Raw genomic sequence first — 14,924 nt, 5'->3', positions numbered from 1 at the left:
CTCCCAGGGTCTTTGTTTTCCTTTCACTGTTTCCATAGTCTCATGTGCCCATATTTTAAGGTTGTTTGACATATGCTTTCCGTCCCTTGATAAGATTCCCTGTCCCTGAATGTGTAACTGACATCTCTATTTTGCATGACTTGTAGTCCTCTCAGTATCCTCTTGTGACTGTCTTTACAGTAGTGTCCATATACGTGCAGCTGTGGCTATGAGTGCATTTGTGCCAATGTTGTTTTTAACCAACAACCAAAAAAGAATGCCTATCTTCTACTAATTTCCAATTAACTTAAGAAAAGATGTGCGGACCAGCCATCATTGCACCTTAAAGCTCATTTGTAGCTTTTTTATTTTAATTTTCATCATTCTTAATTTTTTCAAAACAGTTTATCAAAATACATTACACAAAATAACCACAGATACTGTGCAATAATTCAAGAAAAACAGATAAAACAATTTACCCGAAGAATCACACCATTCTCACCCTCTCATTCATTCAACTTTCATCCTTCCATATTCATCACAAGTATTAACAGTACATTCACATACAGAAAGACCCAAACATAATGCTAGAACCAATCTTTTTATACGAAAAAATAGTGCAATTATTACAAATTTTCCTTTAAATAACTTAAATTGTTTTTAGAGAAAATCTTGGTTATATAAACATGTTTTTACAACAAGCAATATGTTTGGTACTCCACTGGTCTACGCGTTTCAAACCCCAATGATTGAGGGGTTCTCATCAGGACCAAAACTCACTGGAAAACAAGTAAAAAAACACCAATCAAAAAAATGACCTTGCTTCACCATTACGCACACCTATACCAGCGATTGCACTAGCCTTAGCTTACCTTCAAATGAATACATCAGCGAGTTCAGTATAAGGGAAAACTTGAGTATGGTAACTGAAGGACCTCAAGGAAAAAGAGAGAAAGGAGAATCATTGTCCCGTCTTGCTATTAACTATATTCAGTCGTGAAATGTGTGGTATAAACGAAGACTTACTTCGTAGTGACCATGGCAATGTTGTTTAGCGTGAATACATCATGTTCTGTGGGTGCCTTGGACCTCGTGAGCAGCCGTCGGGTGCATTAATTTTGTGGAGGGAGAGAATGGATTTGTAGCTATATAACCATTACTTCTTTCGGACGCCCGACTGCCACCATTTTTACTCAAGCAGAGGTCTCTTACCTTGCTCTTTACGATTAACAGCGTGCAGGCGCTTTACGCTCCGAGTTGCCTGTGAGAGAGGAACTAATTCCAAAAGTCCTTAGTTATCTGGGAGAGAGCAGAGCAGTTTATTAAAAAGGGGGGGGGGCGATTTCCAACAGTCTTTAAACTCGTACAAACGAGCGCGCGGGACCGCCATTCAGCCTCTCACCTTAATTGCGCTGGTAGCTATATCCGGGTGTTCCAAAGATTTTGGTCAATGGATGTGCCAGGATACTGATCATCATATCCATTGGTTTTTGAAGTCCTCCGAGCAAGGTCGGCGCTACGCATGATGGGAGTTGTAGTTTGTGAGAAGTTGGCCTGATATGCAGTGCTCACTATTCTAGTGATCACTATGTATCAGTCCAAACAACCCTTATTGATGATTGGTTGTAAGTCAACCTTATAGACCAGCTATCCTAGTAGCATGGACAAGAGCAGTCTTTAGGCTAAACTCTAGAGGGCGTGTTAAGCCAGCTGTTATACCATCACATATACCCCTTGAACACCAAGTGAAAGGACACCACACAAGTTGTTATGAAAATAAAAGGATATTTATTTAGAACACTACAGCCCTGGACTCTTTATGAGGACAGGGCGCTAAGCACAATACAAAGCTCTTAAAGAATTTCTGAAAGTCGCACAATTTACACAAATGCCCGAGGGGCACGAAAAACCATATACTCTACAAGTGGAATGCGAAATTACTAGCAGGTAAGTACTACTCTCATAGACTTTAGAATCGCTGGACCTACAATGCTGAACCCTTAGAATAGAAGCAGGAGGCCTAGGGACGTCGTGTGCAGAGTGGAAACTCTCAAGCGTAATGCGGGACAAAGTCTATGGTTGCTAGAAATTACAAAGTTAGTGTTCTCGGGTGAACCCGACTAGGTAGGTCAAAAACGAAAGTGGATCTAGACACTTAGAGAGTTGGTCTACGCTGGAGCACCGTGGTACTCGGTTTACCTAGCCCAGGGGCTGCGGCTGCATAGGGTTCAAGTGTCGTCGGGTTTCTTCGTTGACGAACCAGGAGCCTGAAGTGGAAGTTGCTGGCAGGCGACCAGTGAAGATGTTCCGGGCCGATCCAAGGACTGGATCAGATGAAGAGAGCACCTGTAAGCAGAGGGGACCAAGTTCTGAATCACTAGCCAGTGATTAGATGGGCACCAGGACGGCACCGGATGAAGTCACCTCGACCAGGTGAGTGGGCGACGCTGGGCTCTGCAGTCTCTCGGACCAGGAGGCGTTGTCGGCGACCAGGATGGAGGTGCCAGCTGTCCCACGAAGGTATCTGCTGTCGGCGATGCTGGACCCAGGATTGGGGCAACAACTCTTGGCAAATGCAAGCCCACGCGGTGGACTCGCAATGGCGTCTGGAGTGGACCAGGAGGGTCCGGGGTGCTCCTCTGTTGGAGGGGAGCAAGGGCTAGTCTGGAGCAACCAGACCAGCAATGGAAGTGTCGTAGTTCGTCGTCACGAGGGCTACAAGCCAGCTGGCAAGTGGCCGGACAACGCGGTGAGCAGCAAAGAGCAGAAGGGCCCCACGCAGATCTCGTGGATGCTGGGGGTCTGGGCTTCGGTGCTGGAGCTGCTCAGGGTTAGGGCTTCTCAAACCCCAAAGCACTCACTCGAGGATCCCTCGGCGGTCGTGCTGGATAAGCGTAGTGCAGTTCTGAAGATGGCCGGTCCCTCGAGGTCTCGTCACACTCACGAATCTCAGCTGGGCTGATGATGCAGGTAGAGGTCAGAGGTGCCAGGGAAGCCGGGTCTCGTCGTGCTGGTCGGTCTGGTTCCGGAGGAAGGACGTGCAGCAAACCGCAGGTTGCTTAGTTGGTGCCCGCTGATGCAGGGTGACTACTCCTTAGTCACAAGGGAGAAATCTTAGGAAGAAGTCTTGAGTTCCTTTCGTAGAAAGTAGTTTCAGGATTCAAAGATGATCTAATTTGGAAGGGTCCCCGCTCCCACCTTTATACTAAAGAAAGGGGTTGGTACGGGACTAGGTCCTGCCCATGGGTGGGACCAGGAAGGGGGGTGGTTACACCCCTCTCCCATGCCGGACTTTCCTCAGCTCAGGGGCTGGTGTGCCCCTGGAACTGGTTCAAGCCGGCCTATGCATAGTGAGCACCGGGGTGCCACTTGCTGTCACCTACCTATTCAGCCCTGCCTACCCAGTATACACAAAACCCTGTCTGGGATGGTGCTAGCACCGCCCCTGACAGGAAACCCTTTGTCCAAGCTCTCCTCGCTGGAAGGACTTCCAGCAGCAGGAGGTCAGACTTGTGTCTGTGGTGGCAGCATCCATTTTGTGATGCTGAGGCTCGAGTTAACTTTAACCGGGGTTCACAGTTACATACATGTTGTGTCCCTCTAGAAGGGTGGAATGCTAACCCCGTCGCCAGAATTGGCGAGGGGTTAGTATTCCAATTCGTATGACACCTTACTCGACAAGTTTTGATAAAGCGATACCAGAGTTGGCATATAACCGCGAGGATTATAATGCACTTAAGAGTATATGGTACGCGTTATCATAGAACAGCTATTAGGACTTGGTTCCGCAAGCTGCAGACGGGCTCAGCTCATGCCAGAGCACTATCTCACATAATTCCAAGCACTCTGCCTCCAGGATTGTCAATTCTATTTTGACAGGACAAGGGAAACCCGAAAGGAATAACACTAGGGTCCTTGGGCAGTAATCTATTGTACAGAACAGGGGACCCTAGTAATTAAGGATCACACGAATAATAGACATATACTAAATAGTATATATGACCTCTGTCCAGCCGGACAGGTATTTATTTTTCAATTTTTTGTGTTTAGTTCATATATATAACATTTATACAAAAGTGGGCACAGCCTGTGACCCACAGAGGACAAGACAAAACAAGTGACAGAAAATTATGTAAAAGCGCACAAAGCGGTCTGTACTATTGTTCAGTTTTATAGACTAGGATTCATTGATCACAACCCATTGTTTTACACATTTCGTGAGTTCAAACAAACATATGGTGCATTGAACTCACGAAATGTGTAAAACAATGGGTTGCGATAAATGAAAACTAGTCTGTAAAACTTTGTGCGCTTTTACATAATTTTCTGTCACTTGTTTTGTCTTGTCCTCTGTGGGTCTATTATTCGTGTGTTCCTTAATTACTAGGGTCCCCTGTTCTGTACAATAAATCCAGGATTGTCAAGGCCTGCCATAGGAGTCACTGATAGGAATACATGTGTCCATTTTAGAGTTAGATATAGGTATACTATATCTAAAGCAAAGGGTGATTACACCACCTTGCCCCAGCTGTCGTGCAGCCAGTTGTGTCAGATTTAGATGGCCAGCCAGGGGTGGCATAATACATGCTGCAGCCCCTGGTAGGCCCTGGGTACACCTATGCCCTGAGTTACAGGGTCTGATAATATGGCCCAGTACCAATTGGTAAATGCACCTAAGGTACACGTGTCAATTTAGTGAGAGAACAGCTAGGCTGTGGGTCTGATTAGCAGGCCCACAGCCAGGGAAGCCGTAAACCAGTGAAGCAAAAAGCAAAAATCTGGGGTGATCATAGGATTGCAGACCCTACTCTCCTACATGACCCCCCCCCCCCCTCCCCCGAACTTTGGGACAATAAACTAACCTTGACCAGGTGAGTCTTCTTGCTCTAAGTGGAAATACCTGGAGAGCCCATCTGCATTGCCATGATCAGTGCCAGGTCTATGCTCCACTGTAAAATCCATCCCCTGTAGGGAAATGGACCACCTAAGCAGTTTGGGGTTTTCACCCTTCATCTGATTTAGCCACAAGAGGGGCTTATGGTCGGTCTGAATCTTGAAATGAGTGCCAAACGAGTATGGCCTCAGTTTCTTCAGGGCCCAAACCACAGCAAAGGCCTCCCTCTCCATAGCTGACCAATTTTTCTCTCTGGGGGTCAGCCTTCTGCTAATAAAAGCAATGGGCTGGTCATGACCATCAAAATTCAGCTCAGATAGAACAGCTCCCACACCCAACTCAGAAGCATCTGTTTGGACAATGAATGTTTTGGAGTAGTCTGGACTCTTTAGGATAGGTGCTGTGCACATGGCCTGCTTTAGGTCATCGAATGCTTTTTGACAGCCTGCTGTCCACTGAACTTTCTTTGGCATCTTTTTACTTGTCAGGTCATTAAGTGGAGTCACAATTGATCCATCATTTCTGACAAATTTTCTGTAATAACCAGTCAGGCTCAAGAAAGCTCGAGCCTGAGTCTGGGTTGTTGGAGGAGCCCAATCCTTGATGGATTGTATCTTGCTCTCCAGTGGCTGAACCTGGCCTCCACCTACAAGGTGGCCCAGGTATACAACCTGTATCTGCCCTATCTGGCACTTTGTGGCCTTGATAGTGAGACCTGCTGCTTGCAGTGCCCATAACACTTTCCTCAGGTGGACCAGGTGATCCTCCTAGGTGGAACTAAAGACAGCTATATCATCCAGATATGCTGCACAGAAGTCACCCAGCCCAGTGAGAACTTGATTCACCAGCCTTTGGAAGGTGGCAGGTGCATTTTTCAAACCAAAGGGCATTACCACAAACTGATAATGCCCACCAGGGGTAGAAAATGCTGTCTTGGGCTTGGCATCCTCAGCTATCCTGATTTGCCAATACCCAGCTGTCAGGTCAAATGTGCTTAAGTAGTTGGCAGAAGCCAATCTATCTATAAGTTCATCTGCCCTTGGTATTGGGTGGGCATCAGTCTTAGTGACTGCATTAAGGCCTCTGTAGTCTACGCAAAACCTCATCTCTTTCTTACCACCCTGGGTGTGAGGCTTTGGCACTAGAACTACTGGACTAGCCCAAGGGCTATCTGAGGGCTCAATGACTCCCAGCTCCAACATTTTCTGCACCTCTGTCTTGATGCAGTCTCTGACATGATCAGGCTGTCTGTAGATTTTACTCTTGACTGGCAGACTGTCACCAGTGTCAACCTCATGGGTACACCAATTGGTTTGACTGGGGGTCAGAGAGAACATATGTCTAAAGGATTGAAGAACTTGTTTGCAATCCTTTTGTTGATGCTCAGAGAGGTTGCCACAAAAGACAACACCATCTACTGACCCATCATCAGGGTTCTGAGTGAGCAGGTCTGGGAGAGGGTCACTCTCCCCCGCCTGTCCCTCATCTGTGGCCATGAGCAAGCTCATGTCCTTCCTGTCGACATATGCCTTGAGCCTATTCACATGGAGCACCCTGAGGGGGTTCCTGGGAGTTCCAAGGTCCACCAGGTAGGTGACCTCTCCCTTTTGCTCAATGATTGTGTGGGGCCCAGACCATTTGTCTTTGAGTGCTGCTGGAGCCACTGGCTCCAACACCCACACCTTCTGTCCAGGCTTGTACACAGTCAGGACAGCCTTTTGGTCATGCCAAGCTTTTTGGAGTTCTTGGCTTGCCTCAAGGTTTTTAGAAGCCTTTTCCATATACTCAGCCATCCTGGAGCGGAGACCAAGTACATAGTCCACTATGTTGGTTGCAGGCTTTTTGAGAGGTCTCTCCCATCCTTCCTTCACCAAACACAGGGGTCCTCTTACAGGATGCCCATACAGAAGTTCAAAAGGGATGTAGCCAACCCCCTTCTGTGGGACCTCTCTGTAAGCAAACAAAAGGCAGGGTATCAGGACATCCCATCTACGCCTGAGCTTTTCAGGTAGTCCATGAATCATCCCTTTTAGGGTCCTGTTGAACCTTTCAACAAGCCCATTGCATTGTGGATGATAGGGTGTAGTGAACTTGTAGTTGACACCACATTCCTTCCACATAACAGTCAGATATCCTGACATGAAGTTTGCACCTCTGTCAGAGACAACCTCCTTAGGGAAGCCCACTTTGGAGAACACTCCAACGAGGGCTCTTGCCACAACAGGTGCTGTAGTGGTCCTAAGGGGAATAGCTTCAGGATACCTGGTGGCATGGTCCACCACCACCAGTATAAACTTGTGCCCTGATCCTGTCTGGGGTTCCATTGGACCAACAATGTCAATCCCCACTCTTTCAAAGGGTACCCCCACCACAGGCATTGGTATAAGGGGGCCTTTGTTGTGCCACCTGACTTACCACTGGCTTGGCAAGTGACACAGGAGCGACAAAACTCCTTGGTATCTTCATTCATGTGAGGCCAGTGAAAGTGTGAGACAAGCCTGTCCCAAGTCTTTGTCTGGCCTAAGTGTCCTGCAAGGGGAATCTCATGGGCCAAGGTAAGAAGGAAACCTTTCTGTGACAAGGGGATCACCAGCCTCCTGGTTGCACCAAGTTTGGGGTCTCTTGCTTCAGAGTACAGGAGTCCATCATCCCAGTATACACTGTGGGTACCTGTGGCGTTCCCTGCAGCCTCAGCAGCAGCCTGCTGTCTGAGGGTTTCAAGAGAAGCGCCGTCTAACTGTGCCTTCCCCCAGGTCTTCTCTGGAGGGTCCCCCTGAACCCAGAAACTCAGCCTGATCAGGTTCAAGTTCTTTTGGCTCAGTTTCCCTCAGCTCTTTGAGGTCAGCCTCCTCTGAGACCTGATCCTCAACCTGGGGCAAGGGGGAAGGCAATGCCTTAACCCTACTGCTCTTCTTCTTGGAAGGTGTCTAGTCCATTGTTCCAGGATCCAGCACCTGTTCAGTGGGGCATCTTCTGGCCTGTGACCTAGTCACAGCAAGCACATGTGCTGGCAAGCCTAACATTTCCATGTGAGTCCTCTGCTCCACTTCTGAGCATAGTGATGACTCCAAATCATTGCCCAACAAACATTAAACTGGGAGGGGAGGTCTGAACTAACCACAACTTTCTTTTGGCCACTTACCCCTCCCCAGGAGAAAGCAACAATTGCCATGCTATGGTGGGTAGTGACATTGCTGGCATTGGTCACTAGGTAGTCTGTACCTAGTATGATCTGTCCAGGGTCCACAAAGATAGGCGTCACCATTGTGACACTGGCACAAGTGTCCCTATAGGCCTGAGCCATCTTTCCATTTATAAAAGGTGTCTGCCTGTATTTGCCCAAAGTATTGGGACTTGCATCAGGGGATATATCCATATCCCCTGTACAGACAAGGACAGCCTGAGTGAGTGTGCCAACTAAGTTGTCATACCCCTCAGATCCCAAGGTTAACCCAACTAATCCCTTGGGAGGTGCACTACCACTGCTGACTGTACTAGGGGGTGCAGGTGCCTTAGGGGCTGCAGTGGTAGGAGTTTGCCCTCCTTTCTTGGTGGACTCACTAAACCAGTGAGTTTTACTTTTACATTATTGGCACCACCTTTTAGACTGGCCTTCTTGAGTCTTCTTTTTCTGCTGTAAACCTGACCCCCACCCTCTTTGGTTTGTTGGGGGCCTGTCGAAGACTTCTGGTCATTTTGCTCATTCCTATTGTTACCCTTCTGGTCTGCTTTCTTCTGACCACCCTGGTTCTGCTTAACCCTTGTTCTGACTTCTTTCCCAATTCTTGGGGAGAGGTCAGATCCGAGTCAACAAGGTGCTGATGCAACAACTGGTTCTGACAATTGTTTAAAATCTGTTCCCTCATGATCAGATTGTACAATCCTGTGTAATCAGTAACCTTACTGCCCAGCAACCAGCCCTCCAAAGCCTTAGTGGCACAATCCACAAAATCAGACCAATTCTGAGACTGAGTTTTCTGGGTATCCCTGAACAGCAACCTGTACTGCTCAGTGGTTAGGCCAATCCCATCTATCAGTGTATTTTTCAGGACTTGGTAATTGTTAACATCCTCAGCTCTAGTAGTGAGGAGCTTATCTCTACTTTTGCCTTCAAAGGAGAGCAACAAGACAGCTGCCCACTGACTCTGGGGGACGCACTGGACAGTGCAGGCCCTCTCCAAAGCAGTTATCCATTTGTGGATAGCATCCCCTTGTTTAAAGGGGGGCACTATTTTACTCAGGTGTCTAGTGTCTAAACTCCTGTCCTTTTCTCTAGGTAAAATGCTGCCACCAGTGGGGTCTACCCCACTCAATTTCTGCTCTCTAGCAAAGGCAAGTCTCTCTTTGGCCAGGGCAAGTTCTTCCCTTTCAATCCTCAGATTGACTTCCCTCATCTTCGCTTCATGCTCTCTTCTCTGAGGGGATGTCATCCCTCTGTGAGAAGAGGTCTGAGAGCCATTGGTTCGAATGGATCTGTTAGAGCCTCTGGATAGAGACCTAACTCGTCCATTCCCAATGTTAAGCCTGCCTGAAAGTGGCCCTCGGGCTCCCCCAAGTCCATTCTCATGCCTGCTTAAGTTGGTCCTGGTGAGTCTACTGACTTCTACCTGACCTTTGTCTGCCTCATCCTCTGACACTTCCTGATCCTCCTCCTCTCCTTCACTAACTGTTCCATTGAGATGGAGGTCGGGTCCCCAAGGGTTCCCTCTAAGGGGGGCATGTTCCCATCTGGATTAGAAGGGTCTGTATTAGAAGCCCTTCTGGCATCATAAGTCTCTAAGAGACCAATCAGGAATGGGATTGTAGGGTTAGAACCCTGTTTTAGCTTCCTGGAGGTACACACTTGTCTCATCGCCTGGAAGCTAAGAGCTGCATATCTTGATATGACCTGTGGAGGGTCAACTGACACAAGGGGGGCCTCTGAGTTCCCTCCTTTGTCTGACATGCTTCTAGTGTGGTGTAAGTGATGCACCTACCTACACTATTTATTTGCCTACTGATCCCTTGCTAAGAGTTGTAGTCAGGGTGTGCTAGGCCCTGTTGAACTACAACAGCTGGTTCAGTAGAACTCAGAGTATTCTAAGCTAAGGTATATGTACCTTTGTACTTATGTGATCTTTCAAAAGATATTCTTAGGATACGTGTGGTAAAACAACAGCAAGCTCAAATCCCAACCGCTGCTCACCAATGTGAGAAGTTGGCCTGATATGCAGTGCTCACTATTCTAGTGATCACTATGTATCAGTCCAAACTACCCTTATTGATGATTGGTTGTAAGTCAACCTTATAGACCAGCTATCCTAGTAGCATGGACAAGAGCAGTCTTTAGGCTAAACTCTAGAGGGCGGGTTAAGCCAGCTGTTATACCATCACATATACCCCTTGAACACCAAGTGAAAGGACACCACACAAGTTGTTATGAAAATAAAAGGATATTTATTTAGAACACAACAGCCCTGGACTCTTTATGAGGACAGGGCGCTAAGCACAATACAAAGCTCTTAAAGAATTTCTGAAAGTCGCACAATTTACACAAATGCCCGAGGGGCACGAAAAGCCATATACTCTACAAGTGGAATGCGAAATTACTAGCAGGTAAGTACTACTCTCATAGACTTTAGAAACGCTGGACCTACAATGCTGAACCCTTAGATTAGAAGCAGGAGGCCTAGGGACGTCGCGTGCAGAGTGGAAACTCTCACGCGTAATGCGGGACAAAGTCTATGGTTGCTAGAAATTACAAAGTTAGTGTTCTCGGGTGAACCCGACCAGGAATGTCAAAAACGAAAGTGGATCTAGACACTTAGAGAGTTGGTCTACGCTGGAGCACCGTGGTACTCGGTTTACCTAGCCCAGGGGCTGCGGCTGCATAGGGTTCAAGTGTCGTCGGGTTTCTTCGTTGACGAACCAGGAGCCTGAAGTGGAAGTTGCTGGCAGGCGACCAGTGAAGATGTTCCGGGCCGATCCAAGGACTGGATCAGCTGAAGAGAGTACCTGTAAGCAGAGGGGACCAAGTTCTGAATCACTAGCCAGTGATTAGATGGGCACCAGGACGGCACCGGATGAAGTCACCTCGACCAGGTGAGTGGGCGACGCTGGGCTCTGCAGTCTCTCGGACCAGGAGGCGTTGTCGGCGACCAGGATGGAGGTGCGAGCTGTCCCACGAAGGTATCTGCTGTCGGCGATGCTGGACCCAGGATTGGGGCAACAACTCTTGGCAAATGCAAGCCCACGCGGTGGACACAAAATGGCGTCTGGAGTGGACCAGGAGGGTCCGGGGTGCTCCTCTGTTGGAGGGGAGCAAGGGCCAGTCTGGAGCAACCAGACCAGCGATGGAAGTGTCGTAGTTCGTCGTCAAGAGGGCTACAAACCAGCAGGCAAGTGGCCGGACAACCTGGTGAGCAGCAAAGAGCAGAAGGGCCCCACGCAGATCTCGTGGATGCTGGGGGGCTGGAGCTGGTCAGGGTTAGGGCTTCTCAAACCCCAAAGCACTCACTCGAGGATCCCTCGGCAGTCGTGCTGGATAAGCGTAGTGCAGTTCTGAAGATGGCCGGTCCCTCGAGGTCTCGTCACACCCACGAATCTCAGCTGGGCTGATGATGCAGGTAGAGGTCAGAGGTGCCAGGGAAGCCGGGTCTCGTCATGCTGGTCGGTCTGGTTCCGGAGGAAGGACGTGCAGCAAACCGCAGGTTACTTAGTTGGTGCCCGCTGATGCAGGGTGACTACTCCTTAGTCACAAGGGAGAAATCTTAGGAAGAAGTCTTGAGTTCCTTTCGTAGAAAGTAGTTTCAGGATTCAAAGATGATCTAATTTGGAAGGGTCCCTGCTCCCACCTTTATACTAAAGAAAGGGGTTGGTACGGGACTAGGTCCTGCCCATGGGTGGGACCAGGAAGGGGGGTGGTTACACCCCTCTCCCATGCCGGACTTTCCCCAGCTCAGGGGCTGGTGTGCCCCTGGAACTGGTTCAAGACGGCCTATGCATAGTGAGCACCGGGGTGCCACTTGCAGTCACCTTCCTATTCAGCCCTGCCTACCCAGGACACACAAAACCCTGTCTGGGATGGTGCTAGCACCGCCCCTGACAGGAAACCCTTTGCCCAAGCTCTCCTCGCTGGAAGGACTCCCAGCAGCAGGAGGTCAGACTTGTGTCTGTGGTGGCAGCATCCATTTTGTGATGCTGAGGCTCGAGTTAACTTTAACCGGGGTTCACAGTTACATACATATCGTGTCCCTCTAGAAGGGTGGAATGCTAACCCCGTCACCAGAATTGGCGAGGGGTTAGTATTCCAATTCGTATGACACCTTACTCGACATGTTTTGATAAAGCGATGCCAGAGTTGGCATATAACCGCGAGGATTATAATGCACTTAAGAGTATATGGTACGCGTTATCATATAACAGCTATTAGGACTTAGTTCCGCAAGCTGCAGACGGGCTTAGCTCATGCCAGAGCACCATCTCACATAATTCCAAGCACTCTGCCTCCAGGATTGTCAAGGCCTGTCATAGGAGTGACTGATGGGAATACATGTGTCCATTTTAGGGTTGGATATAGGTATACTATATCTAAAGCAAAGGGTGATTACACCACCTTGCCCCAGCTGTTGTGCAGCCAGTTGTGTCAGATTTATATGGCCAGCCAGGGGTGACATAATACATGCTGCAGCCCCTGGTAGGCCCTGGGTACACCTATGTTCTGAGTTACAGGGTCTGATAATGTGGCCCAGTACCAATTGGTAAATGCACCCATGGTACACATGTCAATTTAGTGAGAGAACAGCTAGGCTGTGGGTCTGATTAGCAGGCCCACAGCCAGGGAAGTCGTAAACCAGTGAAGCAAAAAGCAAAAATCTGGGGTGATCATAGGATTGCAGACCCTACTCTCCTACATAGTTTCTATCCCGACAGGAAAACGAAAACCCGGAAAAAAATGATTTTTTAAGTTTATTAAAACAAATGTCAGATTGTGCCTGCATTGTTTTAGTGGCATGTGTCCAATGAATTTTGTATATGAAAAAATAATAATAATAAGGGCGCGAGCTGGTTCATGTTCCATTTTAAAAAACGTGTGGTCTCTCTTCACCATAGCCTCCACTGGCTTTCTTTCGAGGTGGGGTTCGAGTCTTCTATCAGTACTTTTCGAAAAAAGTATTATTTAGGGAAATGGTTCGTGGACCATTGGTGTGATACTTACTATCTATACATTGATGTATCAATAGCTCAAAAACCACATTCACGAAGTATAACTGAAGCTAGACTTTATTCCTCTCAGAGCACCTACTCTGATTACTTGGTGATCCTTCTGCATGATAGTAACTTCACAGCTTATACAATTCCGAAATTTCATTTAATCCTGACACTGCTGTGTCGAATTTGACGATCAATAGTGATTCTCTCCTTGATAGTTTCAGCTCGCGGTCTCCTCCTCGAGGATCGGTCTCAACATTTGAAATAGCTGTCCAACGGAAATCTCTCTCCGTGTGTCTTTTTTTTTTACCAAATGATTTACAAGGGGAGCTGTTTCTATCTTTTTTCTAATGCGAGATTTATGTTGACTAATCCGCTGCCGTATCTCCTGACTTGTCTTTCCAATGTATAACAGCCCACACGGGCATGTTACTCCATACACAACATATTTCGTTTTGCAATTGGAAAAAGTGTTGTGTTTCCAATGTATTCCTCTATGAGTGAATAACGATCATTCGACTGTCGACTCACAGCACACACATGTTCCACATTTATGGTGCCCTTTTCCCGGTTCTGATCCCATTAGTTGTCTCAATGTGGGTTTTGGTTCCTTTTTGATTGCCGCTCTAACAATATAGTTTGATATGCTGTTCTCTTTTTTGAAAGCAAAAAGAGGAGCTGTGGCGAAATAATCATCCAATTTCTGTAGGAGATGCCAATTTTGGTTACCTTTTTTAATCTATTAGAGTCTGGGCAGAATGTGGTGACACACACTTGGCGTTGCGTCGCTGATTTTTTCTTCTGTTCCAATAGGGTTTCACGTGGAGTCCACCATGCGCGCTTCATAGCTGACTTGACCAATTTCCGTGGATATCCACGATCTCTCAGTTTGATCATCAAGTTATTGGTGTGTGGGGCATACTCATCTTTATAGGAGCAATTCCGACGGATTGTTAGAAATTGCCCGCAGGGCAAGTTGTCGCGTAAGTTCCTGGGGTGGTTGCTTGTACACAAGAGTGCTTTATTCCTGTCAGTTGGTTTTTTAAACAACGTTGTTGCTTGACCTCCTGTATCTGAGTAGACTTGCACATCAAGAAAAGCTATTTTATGGGCTGATTGGGAAATACTAAATTGAATGTCCATTGTCCTAGAGTTTAGCCATTTTTGGAAATTGTCTAGTTGTTCTTCCCCTCCTGTCCAGACCATGAAAATGTCGTTGATGTTGTTATATGCTCTCCAAATGGGTTGTTGTTGTGTATGAACGTATCCTGATACATGGACATGAAAAGTACTGCTAATTCCGGTGCAAACGGACAGCCCATCGCCACCCCTTTTGTCTGGTAAAAGAAATTGTTTCCAAATGAAAAGTAATGTTTGAGGAATGTGTGCTGCTGAATTCATATCTGTGCATAGATTGCCGCCTAGTGTTAGGTCCGGATGATTGCACCTTGTTGTCCTGGAAGAGTCTTCGAAGTATCACGAGATAGGTGACTCCTCCTCTGGACTAAAGTGCGCATTGGCATCTTCTCCATCCTCAGATTGTTTTTTTCTGCCATTGGGTTCGGATGTTATTCCTATACTCAAACTTCGGAATCGAAACAAAACTTTTTTAAAAGGCCTTCGACTTCGACGGTATTGTTCTCGCTCGGTACCTCTTAACTCGATCAAGCTTTCCATCTCGGACCGGTCGTCGACGCGGGCTGTTGGGCCTTTTTGATGCCACATGGGCCTGCTGTCGATGGAAAGGAGCCTGTTCAAAAGGTGCCTACAATGCCAATCCAAGTTCCCGCATACTGACAAGCACTCAGTATGCAACAAGTGTGTTTCTCCAGACCATAAGGAAGAAACCTGCCCAGCATGT

General features: G+C 47.6%; 1 protein-coding gene across 1 annotated transcript in view; it reads left to right on the top strand.

Moving 5' to 3' along the window:
* Nucleotides 1-14,924, top strand: part of LOC147711416 (protein transport protein Sec24C-like) — a 310,132-nt gene that overhangs the window by 202,883 nt on the left and 92,325 nt on the right. The window lies entirely within an intron of this gene.

This window comes from Lissotriton vulgaris, chromosome 5, assembly GCF_964263255.1.
Source record: "Lissotriton vulgaris chromosome 5, aLisVul1.2, whole genome shotgun sequence".
Taxonomy (NCBI): domain Eukaryota; kingdom Metazoa; phylum Chordata; class Amphibia; order Caudata; family Salamandridae; genus Lissotriton; species Lissotriton vulgaris.
This window is presented reverse-complemented; position numbering and strand designations above follow the sequence as displayed.